At 36.0% G+C, this 22,973-nt stretch overlaps 1 pseudogene; it reads right to left on the bottom strand.

Moving 5' to 3' along the window:
• Positions 1 to 17,949: 17,949 nt before the first annotated feature.
• LOC125998678 (DNA excision repair protein ERCC-6-like) lies at positions 17,950 to 21,764 on the bottom strand (annotated as a pseudogene).
• Between the last annotated feature and the right edge of the window lie 1,209 nt (positions 21,765 to 22,973).

The raw sequence follows: 22,973 nt of genomic DNA, 5'->3' as shown, positions 1-22,973 counted from the left end.
CTATGACCTGTGTAAATACAAGATATCGAGTTGGAGAGCCCTGTTTATATCATCCACAACTGAGTGGAAAGATTCCTGGCACCATAAAAAGACATTGGGGAGATAAAAAGAATGTGTACAGAGCCTGTAGTGGTTCTCACAACAGTATGCTACAAGGGCAGAGAAACCCAAAATCTCTTAGGCCAAGGGAATTCCCTTTCTAACTTCCCCAATACTTAATATGCTGTTGCAAAAAAGAAGAAGCACAAACCTTTTTATGCAGTTGCCGATTGGTAGAGTTTTTTTTCATCTTTTTCGTTGTTGCCGGCTTTGGTGTTTTTGTATGTTTGTTTTGTTTTTTTTTTGTTTGTTTGTGTTTTTGCACTTTCCTTATTGCTTTGTTGGGTTTTTTTTGTATTATTACCTTTTTCTTCTCTTTTCCCTTTTCTCTACTAAACTGATATCTACAACACCTAGAAGGACTTTTCCTATTTTGTTTTTTCTTTTTCTATATCTCCAACAAAACCACATTAATTGAATCATCTTGTTCAGCCTCATAAAATAAGGGGTAAAATAAATAGTACCAGGTCCAGACACACATGAATATTTAGTGGAAATAAAAAACGATCAGAATTTAACATCAAACCCAAAGTCAACAAAAACAGAATCTATACCTAATCCACAGCAAGCTGTACAAGTGGGGACCACTTACACAAGTATTCCAGGGGGTAAAGGAGGGAGATATGAGATGCATAATGGGTACACGGGTAAAGGGAAGACAACACTGGTAGTGGGAATGCCCTTGATTTATTGTCACTATGTACCTTAAATATTGCTGTGAAATATTTATAATTCAATTCTGTCACAATACAAATTTTAAAAAAAGAAACCCATTAATGATCAAATCAACCAACTCAAAGAAGAAATTTTTACAGAAAATGAGAGAAACTATGGAATTAAATGAATAAAATGTCTTAGCAAGCCATAAGAGCAGAACTACACAGTTAGAGAATCACATAGAATAACTTGAAGAAAAACTACAAACCAAAAATGACAAAGAAGACAATAAGTAAATAATTTGGAATAAAAAGTTAAGTATTTAATGAACAAAGTCAAAATAAATAATCTACAGATTGTAGGAATACCAGAAGAAGAGGAAACAGGGAACGGGAAAAAACAAGTGGTCAGGGAAATAATAGCAGAAAATTTTTCCACCCTCTGGAAAGAGGCTCCAGTGCAAATCCAGGAGATGAAAAGAGTCTCTAATAAAATAGACCCTAATAAACCAATACCAAGACATATAGTAATCCAACAGGCAAAAAAGAGAGAAATATAAAATCCTTAAAGCAATAGGAAGAAAAAAACCCTGCAAGTACAGAGGAAGGAAAATAAGAATCAAACCAGATCTCCTATTTGAAAAAATTCAAGCAAGAATGAGTGGAATGGCATATTTTGTTTTTATTTTTTATGTCTTAGTTTTTTGTATTGGGGCCACACCCATTGACGCTTAGGGGTTACTCCTGGCATACACTCAGAAATAGCTCCTCGCTTAGGGGGGCCATAGGGGATACTGGGGGATTGAACTACAGTTCGTCCTAGGCTAGTGCTAGCAAGGCAGATGCCTTACTTCTAGAGCCACCGCTCTGGCTCCTGGAATGAAAGATTTAAATGACTGAATAAAAGATACTTCCGACCTAGAGTCTAACCTGGCAAAACTCTCATTTACTTGGGAGAGAGAATTTAAAACATTCTCAGACAAAAAAGAACTTGCATTATTTGTGCAAATAAAACCAATTCTAAATGATCTACTCAGAGTTAAATTATACCATCCAAACTCCTGATTGTAACAACAAATACCCTACACAATATAGCTACACAACAGCCCTCTCCATCAATAATCACGAAAATGTCAATTGACTAAACTCTCCCATTAAAAGACACATAGTAGACAGTTGGATTAGAAAAAAATTGGGGGTTTCTGCTGGGAGTCAGAAGGGCACAGAGCCATCTTGGACCATGCGGTTTCCAGCTGCCTGAGACTGGATTTCATCAGCATTCCTCCTGTGATACTGCCTGCTTCAGAGGTTGGTTGGGAAGTACACACACTGATTCCTGCTGGTCTCTGCTGGGTGTCAGAAGGGTACAGAAGCCATTTTGGGCCATGGTGTTTCCAGCCACCTGACACTGGATTTCATGAGTGTTCCTGCCACCGATCCTGCCTGCTAGGAGAGTTCTTGGCTGGCTCCGCCCTGCTGCTGTGCCTTGGATTACCCTGAGAACTAGAAGTGAACTCTCTGCTTTGCTTGTCTGTCTTTCCTGAATATTGAAGCTCTCCTCAGAGGCCTAGGAAGTGCACCCCCCAAAAAACCGTCCAATGAAACTCACCACAACACACAGAAAAAAATCACACTACAAGCATGAAAATGGGGAAACCTCGCAGGCAAACACCATACACAGAGAATGAAGGTGATAGCTCGGACAACCCAAAAAATTCCAACCATCTGATTAACCTCTCAGAGAAGGAGTTTAGAATAGAAATATTGAAGATGTTCATAGAACTCAAAGAAAGCATAGATTTATCTGAACAGAACACAAAGACAGAAATCAGAAAACTCCAAACTGAAATAACAGATCTGAAAAACACGGGAGCTCAACTAAAAAACTCAGTGGATAGCCTCTCCAGCAGGTTAACAGCTGCTGAGGAAAGAATTAATGTGCTGGAAGATGAGATGCAAAAATAAACTCAACACAACAGAAGAAATTGGAAAAGAACCTTAAGACAAACGATCAGACAATGGGAAAAGTACTCAAGGAGTGTGAACAGATGAAAATAGAAATCTTTGATAAACTCAACAGAAACAACATAAGAATCATTGGAGTTCCTGAGGCCCAGGTAGGAGATCTCCAAGAAGAATCAACTGTCAAAGACATCATCAAAGAGATATTCCCAGAGTTAAAGACTACATGCAATCAAATCCTGCATGGCCAAAGAGTACGAGCTAAAAGAGACCCGAAGAAAAACACCCCAAGACACATCCTTGTTACAATGACAAATCCGACAGATGAGGTAGAATACTGAAAGGAGCAAGATCAAAAAGGGAAATTACATTCAAAGGAGTATCCTAAAGACTAACAGCAGACATGTCACAAGAAACTCTCAAGGCCAGAAGACAGTGCTGGGATATTGTGACAAGACTGAATGAAATGAATGTCTCGCTGATAATACTGCACCCAGCCCAACTCACATTCAGGTTTAAAGGAAGAATATAGTTTCATGGATAAACAACAGCTCAGAAACTTCACGGATGAAAAACCAGCCTTAAAAGAAAAACTGAAATGTCTGCTTTAAGGCAAGAGAGATTAACAAACACAGCAAACTTATCTACAAAGATATTAAATCCTATGACTATCATCTCCCTCAATGTCAATGAACTAAATTCAATAAGTAAAAGACACAAAGTGGCAAATGGGTCAAAAAGATGAATCCAACCTTCTGCTGCCTAAGAGAAACACACCTGAATACTCAGAACAAACATAGACTCAAAATTAAAGGCTGAAGGAAGATCATCCAAGCAAACATTACCATTAAAAAAGCTGGGATGGCCATGTAAATATGAATGACACTAACTTTATACTCAGAAAAGTTGTAAGGGACAAAGATGGATATTTTGTACTAATCAAGCAATATTTGCAACAAGAAGAAATCAGACTTTTAAACATATATGCACCCAATGAGAGACCAGAAAATTAACTAATACAATTATTGACAAATCTCAAAGAAGACATCAATAATAACACAATAATTTGGGAGACCTCAACACGGCCCTATAACAGTTTATAGGTCAACCAGACTGAAACCCAACAAAAACATACTAGCCATGAAAAGAGAAATGGAAGAAAAAGGACTAGTAGACATATATAGGACATTCCAGCCGAAAAAAAAACTTGGATACACATTCTTCTCCAATGTGCATGGGTCATTCTCCAGTATAGACCACATGCTGATACATAAAACATAACTTCATAAAATCAAGAGGATAAAAATCTTGCAGGCTACCTTTGCTGATCACAAGGCTCTTAAATTAGATGTGAACTATAAAGGCACACAGAAGAAAAACTTTAACAATTGGAAATTAAACAGCCTGCTACCTAACAACCAGTGGGTCTGAGATAAAATCAAAGAGGAAATCAAAACTTTCCTGGAAACAAATTATATTGAAGACACAAACTTCCAGAATCTATGGGACACAGCAAGAGGTCCTAAGAGGAAAATTTATAGCTTTGCAAGCACACATCAGGAAGAAAGAAGGGGCCTACCTGAATAGCTTAATGACGCACCTCATAGAATTAGAAAGTGCTCAACAAAAGGACTGAAAAATAGGGAGACAGAAGAAAAGCAGAAATCAGTGAAGTGGAAACCCAAAAAACAATCCAAAAGATCAAAGAAAGCAGAAGTTAGTTCTTTGAAAAAATAAAGAAAATTGATAGACTATTGGCAAAATTCACAAAGAAAGAGAGAAACCTGATAACCCATATTAGAAATGAAAAGGAGAAGATCATGACAGATATTTCAGAGATCCAAAGGGTAATCAGAGATGACTTTGAGAAACTATGGTATTAAACATGAGAACCTACAAGAAATGGATAAATTCCTGGACAATTATATCCTTCCACGGTTAATAAGGAGGATGTAACATATCTAAACACCCTCACACTATGGAGGAAATTGAAACTGTAATCAAACACCTGTCTAAAAAGAAAAGCCCATGCCTAGATGGATTTACTAATAAACCTTTTAAGAGGAGCTACTATCAATTCTAGCCAGGCTCTTCCATGAAAAACAGGAACACTTCCAAACAGCTTTTATGAAGCCAACATCACCTTGATACCAAAACCAGAAAGAGATTCTGCCAAAAAAAGAAAATTACAGACTAATATCCCTGATGAATGCAGATGCAAAGATCTTCAAAAAAATCCCGGCAAATAGGATCCAATGCATCATCATGACCACGAAGGTTTCATCCCAGGAATGCAAGGATGGTTTAACATCCGTAATCTATCAACATAATACAGAACATCAACAACAAAAAAAATAAAAATCACACGATCATATCAATAGATGCAGAGAAAGCATTTGATAAGGTGCAACACCCATTCTTGATCAAAACTCTCAGCAAGATGGGAATAAAAGGAACCTTTTTCAATCTAGTTGAAGCCATCTACCACAAGCCACTGGCAAATATTATCCTAAATGGAGAAAGACTAAAAGCCTTTTCTCTAAATTCTGGTACAAGACAAGGCTGTCCGCTCTCACAACTCCTATTCAACATAGCACTGGAAGTATTTGCTATAGCGATTAGGCAAGAAAAAGATATCAGGGAATCCAGATAGGAAAGGAAGAAGTCAAGCTCTCACTGTTTGCAGATGACATGATACTCTACGTAGAAAACCCTAAAGATTCTACCAAAAAGCTTCTAGAAACAATAGATTCATATAGCAAAGTGGTAGGCTACAAAATTAACACACAGAAATCAATTACCTTTTTATACACCAATAATGATAGGGAATAGATGGATGATAAGAAGGCAATCCCATTAACATTAGTGCCACACAAACTCAAATACCTTAGAGTCAACTTGACCAAAGACTTGAAGGACCTATACAAAGAAAACTATAAAGCCCTGATCCAAAAATAAGAGAGGACACACGGAAATGGAAACACTTACCCTGATCATGGATTGGCAGAATTAACATCATTAAAATAGCAATACTCCCCAAAGCATCATATATATTTAATGCGATCCCTCTAAAGACACTGATGACATTCTTCAAAGAAGTGGATTAAACAATTATGAAGTTCATCTGGAACAATAAAGACCCTCGAATAGCTAAAGCACTCCTATGGAAAAGGAAAATGGGAGGCATTACTTTCCCTAACTTTAAACTGTACTACAAAGCAATAGTTATCAAAGAAGCATGGTATTGGAATAAAGACAGACCCTCAGATCAGTGGAACAGGCTTGAGTTCTCAAAGAATGTTCCCCAGACATACAAGCACCTAATTTTTGACAAAGGAGCAAGAAATCCTACGTGGAGCAGGGAAAATCTCTTCAACAAGTGATGCTGGAAGAACTGGTTAGCCACTTGCAAAAAAGCAAATATAGACCCCAGTTAGCATCGTGTACGAAGGTAAAATCCAAATGGATTAAAGACCTTGATATCAACCTGATACCGTAAGGTATATAGAACAACACGTCGGTAAAACATTCCATGACATTGAGACTAAAGGCATCTTGGAGTAGGAAAGTATACTTTACAATCAAGTTGAAGCAGAGATCAACAGATGGGAATACATTAAGCTGAGAAGCTTCTGCACCTCAAAAGAAATAGTGCCCAGGATACAGGAGCCTCCCACTTAGTGGGAGAAAGTATTTACCCAATACTCATCAGATATGGGGCTAATCTCCAAAATATACAGGGTACTGACAGGACTTTACAAGAAACAAACATCTAATCCCATCAAAAAATGGGGAGAAGAAATGAACAGACACTTTGACAAAGAAGAAATACAAATGGCCAAAAGGCACTAAACATGCTCCTCATCACTAATCATCAGGGATATGAGAATCAAAACAACTATGAGATAACATCTCACACCATGGAGATTGGCACACATCACAAAGAATGAGAACAATCAGTGCTGGCGGGGATGTTGAAAGAAAGGAACTCTTATCCACTGCTGGTGGGAATGCCATGTAAGTCCAACCTCTATGGAAAGCGATATGGAAATTTCTCCAAAAACTGGCAATTGAGCTCCCATTTGACCCAGCTATTCCACACAAGAATACAATACAAAAATCCCTTCCTCACACCTATATTTATTGCAGCACTATTCAAATAGCCAGGCTCTGGAAACAACCAAGATGCCCTTCAACAGATAAATGGCTAAAGAAACTGGTACATATACACTACGAAATATTATGCAGCTGTCAGGAGAGATGAAGTCATGAAATTTTCCTATACATGGATGTACATGGAATCTATTATGCTGAGTGAAATAAGTCAGAGAGAGAGAAAAACGCAGAATGGTCTCACTCATCTATGAGTTTTAAGAAAAATGAAAGACATTGTTGGAATAATAATTTTCAGACACAAAAGAGAAGGGCTGGAAGTTACAGCTCACCTCAGGAAGCTCATCACAAACAGGGATGAGTTTAGTTAGAGAAATAACTACATTTTGAACTATCCTAATAATGAGAAAGTATGAGGGAAATAGAAAGCCTGTCTAGAGTACAGGCGGGGGTTGGGTAGGGATGAGGGAGATTTGGGACATTGGTGATGGGAATGTTGCACTGGTGATGGGTGAAGTTCTTTACATGACTGAAACCCAAACACAATCATGTATGTAATCAAGGTGTTTAAATAAAATATATATTAAAAAGAATATAAAAATATTTCTGTAGTGAATAGGAGTTGCCCTAAGTAACTGACTTTTGTGTTTACCCCGAAATAGATTCACTGGTGTGGAAAATGGAGAGAGAGAAAGGGAGACAAAAGTGGAGAGATAGAGAAAGAGAGGTGGCAAGAACCATGTTGAAAATGAAATTTTAATGCTACAGTAATATTTTTTGAAAATGGGAAGAAAATAAATTGTATTTGGATGAAAAATTATTTATTCTCCAAATTTACACAGAATCTCATAGCAAGAACAACATCTGCAAGGTATTATTGATTTACCTGCCTATGACATATGTCTCTTATTGTATACTACAATTCTTTCCTGGGTAAGAATAATTCCTCATGCATACCATGCACTTTAACATTAAAAGTTCAGGGCAGGAATAATGCTGACAGTTCTCAGAATAATTCATTGTGACTTTCTACATGTACAAAGTGTATTTTAAAATGCTGTGTTTCTTGAGTAGGAGAAGTATATAAAATTAGCAGGCAAAGACTTCCTTTGCAGATAGTTTCTATAAACAAACCTATATATTGAAAACTCAGTATAGATGTACATATCTTCTCTCTCTCACACCCAAATTTATATGTTTTATAGAAGAGGAAAAGGCTGCCTTTTTTTAAAACAGCACTCTCATGTTTAAAGGTTAAATTTTTAATTATTTTTATTTTACAAATTATCATCAGTTTTGATAATATTCTGATAATTATTCTAGCCAAATAAACTATTTTTCAAAATATGTTTAGATATATTTGGTTTAGTTACACATATTTAGTATCATATCAACTTTGTTATCTAAGAATTTAATGTCTGCATCATTCATTGCATTAAAAATTATCATATAAATATCTGCTTCTTCCCAGGAAGGAAGAACTGCTATGAAATTTATTCTCTCATTGTAATAGTCAGTACACTGGAAAATGCAAATGTTTCTTTAAGACATTAAAATAGCTGACAACACAAGAATATGATTCCTGTGTGTGTGGGGGGGAAATAAATGAATTCAAGGACTGACTCAGCTCCTTGCCAGTGAGAAATTTCTGAACATCAAAGTTTATTAGTCCAAGTAATTTGAACATTCCAACTTAAATTTAGAAATGTTGAAATGACTGCAACTAGGATGGAGGGGAAAGAATTCTAAATTAGAGAATGCTACAATACAATCATCCCCAAGAAATATATTGTTCACTTGACTGTCTGAATATCAATCTATATATTTACTTGTATAAATATATACATGTATAAATTATGAACCATCCTGATATGAAACAGAGTGATTTCTTGCAAAAAACAAACACCGGGGAACTGCTATTCAGTGGCTAAGAATTGTTAATTACTCATCAGCCTAGGAAAAGATGTTTGTTAAATACATGAAAATATGTAGTATAAGACACAAAGGATTGTGCCTTATAATGCGCTAACCTAATCATAAAATAAATAACTACAACGACAAGACACAACCAGAAGTCTCGGCACCCTTTGGTAGGTCCAAAAGCCAAGATCGTGATTTATAGTTGACTGGCTGCTAGAACTACGACCAGACGGTATACATCTTGGGACCAAAAAAAAAAAAAAAAAGCCCTAGTTTAGGGTTTGAACTATGACCTGCACAATAACCAGGATCCCCAGTCCCAAAGGTCCGGCAGAGAAAATTGTAACGGAACAGGGCTTTTGGAAGCACAAAGAAAGATGCTATCCTAGGTGCCACCCTAGGATCAGGGCAAAGACCAAGATCACCAACCACAGAAGATGGTTTAAAATGATACGGAGGTAACAGAACCTCTAGAACCACAAAGACTGACTTCATCATAAGTCCCACCTCAGGAGCTGTGCAGATACTGAGACATCTAAACACAGAACAGAAGTCTTCCACACACCAAAAAAAAAAAAAAAAAAAAAAAACCACCACCGGGAGAGTAAAGGCTCCTGAGCAAAGTCTAGTGTTGATCCCATGACAGTATGCTCCAAGGACGGAGAAACCCCATATCTCTTAGGCCAAGTGAATTCCTTTTCGAATGACCCCAATATTTACTGTGCCAGGGCAGGAGGGAAAAAATAAAAATACAAAAAGCACAAAACCTTGGTTATTATCTATATATTTTTTACCTCCATTTATTATTGTTGTTATTATTTTTATTCACCTATCTATTTTGGTCGATTTCTCTGTTTGGGAGTGATTATTGAAACTGTCCCCAACCATACTTATATTTTCTCTTCCTTTCTTTTCTTTCGTTATGTGCTATGCCATGTTTCTCATTTCAAGACCATGGTGTGTTTTTTTTGTTTGTTTGTTTTTGCTTGTTTTGCTTTTTGTTGTTTGTTTGCCTGTTTTTTTTTTGTTTTGTTTTTTTTGTGGTGCTTATCGATACAGCTCAAGCCCTCACTAGATATTTGACACTTCTTTTGGTACTGGTGGAGTGTTTCACCTTCTTTTTCTCCATCTCTCAAAACGATGATGAGAGCCTCTAGAAGGATTCCGCCCAGTTTCGGGGTATTAGATCCTTACCCCAGTTTATTACTTTTCTCTTTTTCAAACAAAACCACGCAACTTGAACTAGCTAGTCCTGCCTCCAGTTAGAGGGGGAACTAAGGGAGGCATCAAGACCAAACAGGTGCAAGACTACTAAGTTGTGGGTTAGATAAAGAGGGGACCACATATTCAAGCCGACCTGGGATGAGGGAAGAGGAAATGGGAGGTAGGACAGAAATGGAGGTGTAGGGAGGACAATTTGGTGATGGGAATCCCCCCTGATTTTATGTAAATATGTACCTAAAATATTATTGTCAACACTATGTAAACCATTATGATCAAAATAAAAAATAAAAAAAAAATGGCTAAAAGGGATAAAAGGGCAGGTATGACTGAAGCTCCAATAAATCAGTGTATACTGTACAGTGTACAGCGATTTGAAGATGAAAAAAAAAAATAAATAACTACATACTTGCCAAGTCTTTAAAAAGTTTTAATACAGCCTTTAAAGGATCAAATTTATCTGCAAATAAATACATGAAGTACCTCTCAGAGTAAATCTGTTACTATAAAATTTACAATTTCTGAAATTTAATAAAATTATAATTAGCTGCATAATCAAAAAATATAAAAGAGCCAGGAGAAAATAAAGTGAAAGAAGTCAATGATACATTATGTAATGGAACAAAGAATATAAAACAATGAACAAAAATTTCAGATTTTTAGAAGACAACATATGTAGTATTTGAAATAAAAATTCACTGGAGAACAATTACAGAAAACTAGATATTGAAGAATAAAATATCAATAAATATGAATATCTAGTAATTGAAATTATTCAAAATGAAGCATAAAGTATTAATAAAATATTAAGAGGAGTGGCCAGAGCGGTGGCACAAGCAATAGGGCATTTGCATTGCATGCGCTAACCTAGGACAGACTGCGGTTTTATCCTCCAGCATCCCGTATGATCTCCCCAGCCAGGAGTGATTTCTGAGTGCATAACCAGGATAACCCCTGATCATAACCGGGTGTAGCCCAACCCCCCAAAATAGTTTTTTAATTTATAAAACTTACAAACCTATAGATCTGTGAAATCTAATAAATCTAATGGAACAAAAATCACAGTCATCATAAAATGGAGAAAAATTAACAAATGATGGTGTATTATATCTTTTTGCCTGAAATAGGCAAGTAATAATAAATTTAAACATTTATGTGTTTAAATAATACTCACTTTTTACTAAAATTACCCTGAAAATAAAGGTGAAAAATATAATTGTTAGAAGTGCCATAAAAAGCTGAGCAAAATCATCACTGACAGACATGTTCTATAGAAAATATTTTGTGCCAGCCAGGAGGAAAATGTTAATAGATGATTTTTATGGTAATTAATTCCATGTTCCAAATTTACTGGGCTAATGGATGCCCAAAAAGTTATTTATAGGTATTTAAACATTATTTATAGGTATTTCTATGGAGTATTTATGGAAGAGTTTACCATTTGTCCAAACTTCTTGAACTCTTGAAACTTACCAGAAGAAAAATTTTAACTCCTGAATCTCAACTTGTTTTGTTTACTTTTATGTGAATTTCTTGGAAAATTCTGTTATTCTTTATTATGCAGCTTAACTGAAGAAGCATCCTTTCATAGTAATAACTCCACATTTAAAAAGGTGATCAATCATTATAAAAATAACATCTTCATTTGCAAAATAAAAATATAACTTTCCCCCTTAGAAATTTTGGTAAGGGTTAAATAAAAGAAGTTATGTAAAAAAGTAATTGGGACACCTCATACACATGATAAAGGTATGGAACCATGGTCCGTCCTAGGTTAGAACCTGCAAGGCAAACAGCCTGCTGCTGCGCCACCACTCTGGCCCCAAGACATCACCTTTTAAAAATATTATTCCAATCTACTAAATTTTGCAATGTAAAACAGTAAACTTTTCTGTCTTCAAAAGTCAGTACACATCTTTCTAACCCCTTACTATTAATGTCGACAGCCTTTTGTTTATTCTTATATTATTTAAAAAGCAGTCTATTTGAGTTTTGACAAAACCCAAGATATCTTTATTCAAGAATTGACACCATAAAATGGAAGCAAAAACATCTGGTGGGTGTGGAATGGAGTCTTCATTTAGTACAGGCGATAGTTGTAGGAGAGAAGCAAAATGACAACTGTGAGGAGGTTTGAACAGTTCCTATTTTCAGGATGCGCTGAACTCATAATTCAGGCCTAATGAATGTTTCTTTGAGATGTAATAGCCTGTTTAGATTCCTGCTTCCGCCACTGCAGAAAATTGAATACAGAAATGGCAACGATTTAATGTAAAATTCATAAATAAAATGCAGACAAGGGAAGGGTGTGCCCTCGTGTTACACTATGGTTGTCATGTGGTATGAGGTTTAAGTCAATGGAGCGGCTTTTAAAGTCTTAGCTGAAAATTATTTTATTTCAGTTGGAATATATGTAGAGACAAAATATTTGTAAAGGCCTCTGACACCATGCTATACGATAAATGAATATGCTTTATTCCTCCTACAAATATCCTACTAAATCAATGTATTATCAGTAACAGTACTTGGTTACATTTTAGGAACATAGATCACTGGTAAAATTTTATGATATAAGATTGTATAAAGATGATATTATACAAGTATTTATTTGGAAAAATTTTGTAACATTAAAGATGCACTTTAATATCAAGTGTTTGTATATATGTGTGTAAAATGTCAACACATAGATGCTGTAAATAATTACCTTCTAGATAACAATAAATATTTAGTAATATAAGTACTCTTGGTAATGGTTGATAAGTACTAGCAAACACTTAAAAAGTAAAAAGCTCACTAAATTCTTACTAATATAACTATAGATGCACAAATATATTGATATATTTTGTGCTTATATTTGATGATATGTAAAGTTATAATAGACATAAAGAGTCTAATAGTGGGGAAACTTCTCATACATTTATTCTGCACAGGAACATAAAGCAGAAAACGTAAAGCAGAAAACATCAAGTAAACAAAGGACATGACCAATCATGAATTTACATGATGATTCTCATATAATAAGATAAAGTCCCTCAGTTTAATTTTAAATTACAGATTGCAGCAATTTTTGACCTTTTTATTTCTTGAAAATAAGAAACTAGACAGACTGAGGCAATATACAGCACCTGCATAAATATTGTCACAGGAATGCTAACTTATATACTGCTTTCTGCATTGCAGTTGGCATAAGTACTAAGTGAAAGGTCATTTTCAAATATAAATAAGAGAATAAACACATTTATGTAAATTGGAGAATAAGTTTATTCATAGTACTGATATCAAAATGTCTAGCTAGTTCCATACAAAACTTGTCACTTAAAAGTCTTTGCATTCACACTGTTGTCTAGCTTAATAAAATTTTGTATACTCATAGCAGATTTAATTCTGTAGCATGGCTTTTTCTTCCAATTTCCAGTGAGCAAATATGACAGAAAAGTAATTGTGACACGACTAAAAGGAAAGGTAGTAGTAAGATACAAATCAAAACCGGACATATGGTTAGGAACAATCCATTAAATAGTGTAAGCAACATTTCAGCTTCATTGGTACAGTAACTTGTATTTTTTTTCGGGCTACACCCGTTTGATGCTCAGGGGTTGCTCCCGGCTAAGTGCTCAGAAATTGCCCCTGGCTTGGGGGGACGACCATGTGGGATGCCGGGGGGATCGAACCATGGTTCTTCCTTGGCTAGCACCACCTCGCCAGCCCCTAGTAACTTCTATTTTTATATTATAATGAATCATTGTCTCAAAGAAATAATTCCTCTGAAAATTTCCCCCTTTCAACCACAGGTAAACGAATTGATAATTATATTTATTCAGAGAAGCCATTTTAAGGGATGCAATTGGTAAATTTCTAGTCCAGGACCAGTCCTTTTAACTGCTTCTTAAATATATGTTTGAATATTTTTGAATATATTATACATCAATATATATTTGAATATATATTTGAATTTGAATTATATATAATTGAATTGAATATATATTGAATATATTCAAATATATATTTGAATTTTTGCGTCACACCTGGTGGCACTCAGGAGTTACTCCTGTTCTGCACTCAGAAATCTGTCTTGGCAGGCATGGGGGGCCATATGGGATGCCAGGAATTGAACCGGGGTCCCCCCGGGATTGCACACGTGCAAGGTAAATGACCTACCTCTGTGCTATAGCTCTGACCCCTTAACAATATATTATAAGTAATTTTGACTACAAACTCTTTTGAGAGTGTTTATGATGCTTTAGAATCAAAACCTGAGGGCTGGGAATATTGTTTAGTGATAGAGCACATGTATGCCTCAGTTATTTAAAATCCTGTATTTTATCACAGACACTTGAGTGAAGGGAATGAAAGAATCCAAAGTCTAAAAACTCAGATGAGAGGATAGAGAAATAGAATAGAGGTTAAGGTACATGCTTTACATGATGATGACCTGGTTCAATACCTGAGCATTGCTTGGGTGACCTGGGTAATCTTTAGTACCACAGAACTTGAGCACTATTTTATCCTTGAGCCCTTGTATTAAACCATTGGACTGATTCACTGATAAACACCAGGAGAGCCATCTTAAATACCACATGAGAGTGCCAAGTCACACACACACACACACACACACACACACACACTGTAAGATGAACAGCATTTACTATTTACTTTTTTGGGGGAAAGGGATAAACTTCAGTATTAGAGCACTTTTATTACATGTGTGAAACCCTGAACTCAATATCTAGCACTGAAAAAAGAAATGTATCTTCTATGCACTAGTTCCCATAATGAGATCTTCAGATTCTATCTGCTATTAAGAAGTTCCAAGGACTTTTTGAATAATGTATTTAGCAATTGTATAGAAAATCAATCAGAGGGGCCGGGCGGTGGCGCTAAAGGTAAGGTGCCTGCCTTGCCTTTGCTAGCCTTGGACGGACCGTGGTTTGATCCCCTGGTGTCCCATATGGTCCCCCAAGCCAGGAGCAACTTCTGAGTGCATAGCCAGGAGTAACCCCTGAGCGTTACCGGGTGTGACCCAAAAACAAAAACAAAAAAAAATTAATCAGATTAGTTTAGATCAGTATTGTGCTCTAAAGCAAGAAAGCTATTTGAGGTTAATGGGTTAGTGTCAAGATAAAGGAACTTTCAGTGGAATAAGATAATATGAGTATGATAAAAGAAAACAACTTTGGTAGATTTATTTATGTCTAGTATATACAAAGCCATGAGTTAACAATGATACTGAAAATAAGTATTGGTCACAATTAGAAGTTAACAGAGGAATACATTTCTCTGAAAGCTGGCAAAGGAAAGAATAAAGCATTTGTCCTGAATTTCCTATGCTATTAATTTCAGGAAAACCAAAGTTGATGAGGTAAGGACTTTTGCATCTAAATCTTCAGTCTAATAAATGCAAAATCAATTCTAAAATCAAAATAATGGCATACCACCTTTAATAAAAACAATAAATCTAGAAAAATAGCATAAATGAAGGTTGGTGAAGTCATTTAACTAAATTTTGATGGGGAACTTCATAATAGTTGGAGCAAATAGATGACATTTTAATGTACTGAACAAACATAGCAGCTCATAAAATAGGAAGATCAAATTTTAGGTCTTTGATATAATACTTAGAAAATAACCTGCAAAGGTACCTATTAGATTTAATGGATGAGGTGAGGCTATTAAAGAGACTGAAAAGATATAGAAATTCAAAATTTTATTTAGACTCTGATGCAAACAGCCCAAATGCAGTAAGATAACTTCAATGAAATTGGAAAAAATAGCATCAAAAGGTAATCTTGAAAAATAAGTAATAACATTACTATTATAACAAAGCTAGATGATGTGAATTTTAAGATTTTAAAACGTATTCTAAGAAAAATGTGATATTTGAGAATAGACAAACCTATAGAACAGTTTAGACAGCACAGAAATAGACCCACAAAATATCAATTAGCATGTTTTAAAATCAGAAAAATGTGATCAATTTAAAAATATATATAGCTAAGGGGCTGGAGAGATAATACGGCAGATAGGGCATTTTCATTGCACATAGCTAAATAAAGTTTGATCCCTGGAATCACATATGGTATCCATAGTCTGTCAGGAGTGATTTCTGAGCACAGAGCCAGCCAGGAGCAACCACTGAGCACAGTTGGGTATTGGGTGTTCCCCCTCCAAATATTGCTTAAAAAAACTGGACATTCAGACTCTAAAAAGTAAAGAACTTCAAACTATATCTTGCACCTTTGCACAATATATATATATATATAAATTATAGGCATTTATGAAAATTTTATATTTAAAAATATTTTTAAAAAGGGCTGGAGAGATAACATGGAGGTAAGGTGTTTGCCTTTCATGCAGAAGGTCGGTGGTTCTAATCCCAGCATCCCATGTTGTCCCCTAAGCCTGCCAGGAGCGATTTCTGAGCATAGAGCCAGGAGTAACCCCTGAGCACTGCCGGGTGTGACCCAAAAACCAAAAAAAATCTTTTAAAGAAACTATGACCTTTGATTAAGGAAAGAGTTCTGATCCATAGAATTAAAAATTGATTTAAAATAAGCTTTGTACCGTGGATTAGTGCAACTGGCTCTCATCTCTATTGTCTTTGGGTAATATAATCATACTATCTTTTCATTTTTGTGTGAACATGTTTATTAATAAACATTTTAATGAGCATGATAATGGTCCTTTTTCTCTAATTTTTTGTCATGTAAGAATTTGATATATCCATTAGCTTTAGTCTATTTCTCATCCATCATATTCTAAAGTATCTATGGTTATTTTTATTTTATTTTTGAAACTATTGTGATTTACAAGGCATTTCATCGTTGGGTTTCAGATATAAAATGAATTAGGGCCAAGCACAGCACCAGTGTCAACCTCCATCACCATTGTTCCCCCAAGTGCATCCCATCCCATACCTCTATCCCCAGCCTGCCAGTGTTAACAAGCTCAGTTTAAGTTTAGATTGTTAACTTTTGGGTCTCTTTATCCAACTGAATTTAACTTTGGCTTGGATATTTAATGCTGTCGTTTTTTAATACTACCAATGCTCCTGAGAGCATTTGGCCCCTCACCCCCATTATTTAATATTCATGTTTCTCCTCCTCCAGTCAGTTTATTTTCTTCTCAATATACTCTGGGACCAAAGGTGCTTGAGATAAGTCCCATTTGGACAGTTGCATTTCTTTATGCAGTTATTCTAAATACCAGATATACCATAAGTGATTTATTTCTGTATTTATTCATCTTCTTCTGTCTTCTTTCATTTAACATAATATCTTCCAGTTCCATTCATGTTGCTGAAAGTTGCATGATTGCATTATTCCTTGAAGCTATGTAGTATTACATTGTACCACATGTTCATGATTTACTCATCTTTTGTTGGACATATAGGTTGATTCCAAGTTTTGGCTATTGTATTTAGTGCTGCAATGAATAGTGATGTGCATAAATCCTTGTGGATAAATGTTTTTTTTTCTGTCCTGAGGATAAACGCACAAAAAAGAGACTGCCGGATCATATGGCAGATCAATTTTTTTTTGAAAGAAGAAACTTTAATGTGACCACTTTCAAAGTAAAATTAACACTGGCCAGAGGCATTTTACAAAAAGTTTTCAAATAAGAGTTAAGCCTGAAAGAAAAAAATACATAATATTCAAATAAAGCAGTATTAACCTAGTACTTTGAATACTGAAACAAATAGAGAAGGGGCAGAGGTTAAAGGAAGAATTTACCAAAAAGTTACTAAATCTAGCTTCTATATTCCTGTTTAAGAAGACGTCCCCTTTCCATAAACTAACTTTCTTGCCTTCTTTCCCCTTCTCTTAAAATCTTTCCTGAACTTGGCAAGGAAAAAAAAAAAACTTATTTCTTAGAAATGTGTCCTCTTAAGCCTGCATATCCTATACCCCCAAAACATTTACTTATGAGCCCATATTAACCAAAAGAGGAGTTTTTGCCTTCAAATATAATAACTATATTCTCAAGTTTTATTTAGTTGCTTATATAAACTTAGGGTCATAAGCATGATTTCAGGATCTGCACTTTTTATGTCAAGTGCTTTAACTAAACAGTTTAAAGCTTCCTGTATTTTCCCACACTCTTTCAGTTCTTTTCCACGCTTTATCAGACTCTCGTAGTCATCTGTCATCTCCACTGGCTTCTCCTGGGGATAATCACAGGACTGTAAACCACACAAAGGCTCAGGGACACCAGAAGGTGGCTCTTGAGCTGGAGAGTCAGGATTATGTACAGTTAACCACCTGGCCTTATTTTCTAGAGGCAGAATTTCTCTGGAAGAGGATTCTTCTTTTCCGTCAGAGGTTTCCCCACTACTTTCTTCAGTTTCTTCTTCCATCAAATCTTCAACAGCCTCCCCTTCACTACTGTTATCAAGACTTTCCTTCATGTCCTCCACATGGTCTAAAACCACATTGATAAGTGACCGCCTAGAAGCCAAAGAACTTCTTGACTTATTTATAAAATCAGGTTTCTTAGGAGAGAAGACCCTTCCAGGTGAATTGTCAGTTTTGGGAGTTGAAGTATCAAATTGTTTTGCAGATGAGAATTCAAAAGGCGATACACTGAACAGGTTTGTACTTTCAGTCTCTTTAGAAGTATCTCCATCTTCGCTGTCTGAAGTGATCCTTCTGGTTTTCCTTCCGGCTTTCACATTCACTACTCCTGACTCATCGTGGTCATCGCTATTCAAACTGAGAGATACTCTGCTCTGCACAAATTCTGTTGTAGAACTAACTGCAATTTCACAGGAGCTATTTTCTTTGTGAACATGCTGCAAAGATTGACTGGAAAAATCCTGTCTATTATCTATAGAGTCTTCTAAGTAAAGATTGAAATCGCATGCATACTCTGGTGAAAATGTTGAAGATCCCTCCTTCAACTTGGCCTCTTCTGCTTGAGCATCATTACAGTTTTTAGTAATAGATGCTTCCAAGTCGCTGTTTTGATTTTCATTTGTTATAGTATTCACAGGGCATGGACTGCAGTGATACATAATCTCATCATCCTTTAGCTGATGGAGATTTGGTTCTAGATCATCTCTGACTAACAATACACTGGGTAAATCATCACAACTTCTCAGAGATTTCTCTTGTAATACTTCCTGTATAGGCACCTCTTCTCTTAATGCCACTTTTGGCAGAGACTTGGTTTCAGCAGCAAAACTTTCTGTCACTTCCAATACACTGTCCCTACCAACTTCATCATATTCACAGCCCTTATGGAAAGTAGCAACAGAAGCTTCATGGAATGAACTTTCACATGTGTGCCTACTCTCTTGCAGGTCAGACACATTCATCTTTATGCTGCTGAGAGCTTCTTTCTCACTCTTGTCAGGCTGATCATCAATGACTATGCTTGCCAGTAGAGACGCGGTTTCTTCAGGCTCAGTTTCATTAATAGTCATATGATATGCAATTTGAGGCTTTGGTTTATTCAAATGATGGCCTTTCACCTTTGTTTGAGGACATACAGATTCAGTTAGCCAAGTCTTCTCACTCTTTTGTCTTTCCATTAGGAGTTCAGTATTTTTTGACTCAAGTTCAACAAGACATTGAGCTTTGTGAACCCTTTCTTGAATATAGTTCAAGTCTTCTATTACATCAAGCTCTTCATTAACAGGTAAGTCATGTGTGTACATCAAATCATGGTCAGAGATTCCAGCTATTCCCAAAGAATAGAGGAAGGCAATATGATCATCTAGGTTTTTATCAGATTTCCTCTGAGCAGCATGTAGAGACTCAAGCTGCAGCTGGGTTGCTGAGTTCTGTAAATCCTCAATTGTAAAGAGCTCTCTTAATTCTTGTTTACTAAAATAGCGAAAAGGGTTCTTCTTATCACCAGTTGTTTGTCTAATTATTGAATCCTTGAAAATTTGCCTTCTGTATATTTTTTCCTCTACAGTACCACAAGTAATTAGCCTATAAACTACAACATTTTCTTTTTGTCCAATTCGATACACTCTGTCCCCAGCTTGAGTATCAGTTGCAGGATTCCAGCTAGGATCAAAAATGACAACTCTAGTTGCTGCTGTTAATGTCAAGCCAACGCCACCTACTTGAGTGGTAAGCAAAAAAACAGAGTAATCTTTATTTCTCTGGAATAAGTTAATTCTTTTTTCTCGTTCCACAAGATGACTAATTGTTCCATCAATTCGCAGTATTTTAAAGTGCCTATTCTTTAAGAGGTATTCAATTATGTTTAGGATTTGTCTTGATTGGGAAAACACCAAAGTCTGATGCCCTTCATCTCGCAGTTCCTTAAGCAGGTCCATTAGAAATATCATTTTCCCAGATTCCTGTATCAGTGCAGTATCAGTTACCTGATTGAACTGCTCCATATTAAGTAAATTCTCTCTTTCATTTTCAACAGAGAACTGTATATCCTCTAGATTTAGCAAATGGCAAGTCCTTGCAGGTAACAGTCTAGGATGATCACACAGCTTCTTTAAGATACCTAACTCAACTAAAGGTGACCGTGTCTCCATTAACAACTTCTTGATACACTCCAAAGACACATACTTCTTGTATATTTCTTCTTGTAAAGGTACAAGGCGTATCCAAATAATTAAATCATTTTTCCTGGAGAGGGAAGGCATTTGACAAATGGCATCCACAGCTGGATTCTTTTCACCAGATATGATCTCTTGATTGCCAATTGTTTTCTTCTGTACCTCTTCTTTAGTCCTCCTAAGCATATACGGCTTTATGATTGTCATTAAATTTTCAGATATTTTAAATCCCAAGGCTTTTTCCTCTGGAGTAGCATCCTTCTCTCTTGCTCTGGTAATAGGATTTTCATACTCCATTTTAAAAGTCTTCAATGTTCCTAGCAGGGAACCTCGACAAGCAAATCAAACAAGGCCCACAGTTCTCGTAAATTATTCTGGACTGGTGTTCCTGTAAGGAGAATGCGATTACTGGCAGGTATATTATGAGCGCATATTGCTGATTTGGTAGATGAGCTTTTAATTTTATGTGCTTAATCAAGGATGACGTAGTCCCACAAAAACTCTTGACCATTCAGGCTTGAAAGTTGCTGCCAATTATTTATTAACATTTGGTATGTTGTGATAATGACGCCATTCCTTTGCTGAACTCGAATAAGGTTTCTGTTTCGTTCATCCTTGCTAGGACCATGAAAAGTTTTGACTCTCATTCCTGGAGTCCACTTTACAAATTCTTTTACCCATGTGATAATAAGATTAGTTGGCATAATCAGCAGCACATGATTCACCAGTGAAGCATCAAACATACCAGAAAGGAAAGCAATGACTTGAACAGTCTTCCCTAACCCCATGTCATCTGACAAGATACCTCCTTTTCTGCCTTCCCTGTATAGGCTATACAGGAAAGCTATACCTTCCTTTTGGTGCTCAAACAGCTGGTTGTACAGTTCTCGATAAATCAGTAGGTCAGAGTTGCACACGTATGTGAATTCATCGTTTCCATTGTCTGCTAATTCCTCTAAGGCTTCCTGGATTTTCTTGATTCTGCTCATCACCTTTGCACTGGGAAAAATGTCCTTTGCCAAGTTGAAAAGTTTAAGTGCTTCTTCCAGATCTCCATTCTTAGTAGCTTCTTTGGCCTCTTTTACATATCTTGCACACAGTTGAGAAGGGATCAATTCCTAACACTGTATACAGTTCCCCCAGCATCTGGAAATAATCTCTGAGCACAGGCAAAAGCCTTAAACACTGCTTGGATGTGGCCTCAGGTAATAAGCAGCCTGCTCTGGGCTTAAATCCTCGGCTCCCGCAAACGGGCCGGAGGCCTCCATGGCTCGCCCTCGGCAGATCAATTTTTAGTTTACTGAGAAGCCTTCATACTGTTTTCCATAGGAATTGAACCAGTCAGCATTCCCACCAGCAGTGGATGAGAGTTTTTTTCTCACCACATTCTTGCCAACAGAGATTGTTCCCATTATTTTTGATATGTGCCATCCTCACTGTGTAAGATTATATATCATTGATGTCTTAATTTGTATTTTCCTAACAATAAGTGATGATGAGCATTTTTTCTCATGTCTTGGGCATCTGTTGCTCTTCTTCAGATAAGTGTTTATTTACTCTCCCCAATTTTGATGGGATTTTCTAGGTTTTGTGGAGTTAATATTTTGAGTACTTTTTATATTCTAGATAGAAAAACTTTAACTGATGTGTTGAGTGCAAAATTTTCTCCCACTGGCTTCTAATTTTAGCCATTCTAGTTTTTTGTTTTGTTTTGTTTTGTTTTTGCCATACAGAAACTTTTCAGTTTATTGTAGTCCCATTTATTCAAATTTGTTGCTATAACCTTTGCCATTGCCATCCTATCATCAAATACTTCTTTGAGGTCTAAGTCTTAAAGTGTTCTGCTTATGTTTTTTTTTCAATAAATTTTATGAATTCAGATCTAATTTCAAGGTCTTTGTTCCACTTTAAATTGACTTTTGTGCAAGGTATGATATATGGATCAATCTTTAGTTTCTTATACATTGTTAGCCAATTATTTCAAAACCATTTGTTAAATATACTTTTTCCATTTCAATATCTTGGCTACTTTGTTAAAGATTAGTTAACATATACTTGGTGTTTGTCACTGAATATTCTATTCTGACCCATTTGTCTGAAAATATGTCTTTGTTTCAATACCATGGTGTTGTAATTACTATGGCTTTGTAGTAGAGCTTCAAATTAGGTAATAGGATGCCTCTCAGTTTCTTGTTTTTTTTATTATGGATTTGGCTATATTAAGTCTTTTATATGGTTCCACACAAATTTAAAAATTAATTGGTCTAAGACTTTGTCGGATGTTGCCTAAATTTTAATAGGTATTTCACCTAATCTATATAATAGTTTAGAAAAGATGCCCCTGTTTGTGACATCAGGCTGGGAAAATCCACGAAATTACGCCTGACCAGTGGGGCCCAACTGTGGAAAACTGTGAGTGCTGCCTGTGTGTGTCTGTCTACTATCCTGTTGCGTGAACCTCTTGGGAGTGGGCTGAA

This window comes from Suncus etruscus, chromosome X (assembly GCF_024139225.1).
Source record: "Suncus etruscus isolate mSunEtr1 chromosome X, mSunEtr1.pri.cur, whole genome shotgun sequence".
Taxonomy (NCBI): domain Eukaryota; kingdom Metazoa; phylum Chordata; class Mammalia; order Eulipotyphla; family Soricidae; genus Suncus; species Suncus etruscus.
This window is presented reverse-complemented; position numbering and strand designations above follow the sequence as displayed.